We start from the raw sequence: 2,982 nt of genomic DNA, 5'->3' as shown, positions 1-2,982 counted from the left end.
TCATGCATTTTAAGAATCACTAATGAAATGCTTGAGAGAACACCTCTATTTTATGAGAATGCAAGAACACACCTTTATCACATGTGATAATACGTGTGAGGTGACCCTGTGATGTGCGGACGACGTGTTCTACCACTTAGTTCGCGTCAAAGGTTGTCTGCGTCTATGATTTAGCATCACATGTGATTAAGATAAAGGAGGGGATAGAGGGTGTGAAGGCTACCAAGGGAGATGCCATATCAAGCAAAATAAAAGGGATAGCATAGTGGTTACACAATCAATGAGGGTAAGGTACGATATTGTACTTACTAGTTGCAGAACAACGAATTTCATTTGTAGGATGCCAAAAATATTTAATTGTTCTAATAGACTGTTCTATATGTTGTACATATGTTTATAGGGCCAAACTATCGTGTGTTCTTTGTAAATGTGTTGCAATAAGTTTATACCAAGTTTTTGGACGTCTTGGCAAGTGTTTTAGCCATTACATTTTTATATGACATTATTTAAAAGATGTCAAATAATAAGTAGCTATKTTCATTTACACAAGAGAAATGTACTCCACTTATAAGTGTCTTAACATTGACATCTGTATACAAAACATTCACACCGGAGAAATGAACACAATGAATAATCATATTGCGGGTCTATTTTGCTAGATCAAGAAGCAGATTTATTTTTGGACCTCTTGTATACACTCGTTTTGCAATGACTTCTCATTGTCTTTCTCAATTATACTATTATTTCTAAATAAAATACCACTGGTCATCAATTTTACGTAACTTGCTTCCTGGTTCCAAGTGATCATTGTGCTAATAAATTGGGACTATTAAAACCCTTTATCCATGCCAAAAGTTGGCTTCAATTGTTTATTTCTATTTATATCTTGAACTATCTTTAACTGAAAGTGTGAGTATTCGAACCGGAGTGAAATGAGGTGGAGGTTTTTTCCTAGTAAAACTACATAGATTGTTAAATTAACCAATTCATTGGAAAATATAGAATCTATTAAATCAATTTGCTATTATAAAAATACGTAGTAATTACAACCTGAATTAGTAATTAAAATCAATTTATAAGTTCTTTACTCAAAACGTTCAAACATTTTTCCCAAAATAGAGTTTCATATTTTGAAATTAACGTTAGGACATAGTCCACATCTAATTCAATTTGAAGAAAACGTAGCTACTCGGAGTTCAAGAAAACGTTGATGACTCACCTCAATTACTGTAGATTTACCCTGTACTTGGTAGCTTCGTATCCTATATGAAATCATGATGTTTCTCTAAGTATACACGTTGTAATAAACAATTTGCTCAATTATCGAACCCTCAAACAAGTTCTTAATACTTGATCTATTACTTTTTAAATTGCTTTAGTCACTAGACCTCTTCATCCTTCATCTCGGTTTTACCACCATGCAAGCATACATACACACACACACATATACATAGGGAGGATCATGCGAAAATCAAACTAATTTGTCAGAAAGCGAGAAGGAATATGTGTCACACACCTTAATTAATATTTAGACTAAACCCAAAACAATAGTACTCTGTGTTGGCTCGTAGGTAGCCGATGGAATACGATGGAATTGAAATGACATGTTACATCAACCAAATTTGAACAATGCGTTTGGTTCACTTTTTGAATTTTAGTATGAAATTTCTATTTCAACATATGACAGAATTTAAATTCCTTGGCTGTTGGTAAAAAATTACAACTCATATTCGTCCCATTTTAAAGAGATTGTTTTCCCTTATACTTGATCAGATCCATTTCATCCTAGTACGACAATTGTCACCACTTCCGACCGCCATTGTTTCTGCCACCACCACCACCACATTTTCTCTGCCACAACCACCAACACCACCACCACCACCACAACCGTTACCTCTTTCGTCTCCACCACCATCGATCACTACCATCACCATTGCCGCCACCACTACCACCATCATCACTACTATTGCCTCTAAAAACACAATTATCGCCCTACCACCAACATCGTTGCCGCCCACTACCACAATTATTGTCACATCACCGCCCCACCACATAAGCTTTCAAGAACACTGTTTTTGAATTCAGTGTCGTTGTCACTTCGAATTGATCTGAAAAGTTGACCAAGTTGACCATTCAAGACTTCAGTTCGCTTCACAAAGTTGATAATTTCTTCAGTTGCATCGCTCTTGTGTTGAAGAAAGAAGACCTAACTATATCTTGAGTACTCATCCACAATAACAAGAGTATAACGTTTTCCACCCAAACTTTGAACGCTCACAAGACCATAGAGATCCATGTGAAGCATATGCAAAGGAGCAGAAATAAAAGAACACATCTTAGACTTGAAACTTGCTTTGGTTTGCTTGCCTTTTTCACAAGCAGCACACAGCCTCACTTTGACATATGACATCTTTGGAAGTCCAATAACCAGATCTTTACTAGAAAGATTGTTGATGGTTTTGAAGTTGAGATGGGACAACCTTTTATGCCATAGCCAGTTTTGATCAACAGTAGCTTCAGAGTAGAAACAGATGTTGGCGTCGGAAAAGCTAGAAGATTCCATGTTAATCACATAGACATTATCCTTTCGGATACTAGTTAGTACCTTCTTGCCAGAAGAATCAAGAATGGTACACTGGTTTTCTTCAAACTTCACAATGAAGTTGAGATCACATAGTTGACTGATGCTTAACAGATTGTGCTTCAGTCCATCCACATAAGCTACTCAGTTGAAGGTAACCGAGCCGTTAGAAAGAACACCATATCCTTTAGTAATACCTCTGGCATTATCTTTAAAGGTTACAGAAGGACTAGGTTCAGACACATAGTTGATCAACACACATAGTTGATGAACAGGGACTTGTTTCTAGTCATGTCTCTTGAACATACACTTTCCAAGTACCATATATGTCGGTGTCCTAAGCTATGCTGTAAAAATCGCGATATATCGTCGATATATCGGCGATATATCGGATATCGGCC

This window comes from Cynara cardunculus, unplaced genomic scaffold, assembly GCF_001531365.2.
Source record: "Cynara cardunculus var. scolymus isolate 2C unplaced genomic scaffold, CcrdV1 Un_Scaffold_5848, whole genome shotgun sequence".
NCBI lineage: Eukaryota > Viridiplantae > Streptophyta > Magnoliopsida > Asterales > Asteraceae > Cynara > Cynara cardunculus.
This window is presented reverse-complemented; position numbering follows the sequence as displayed.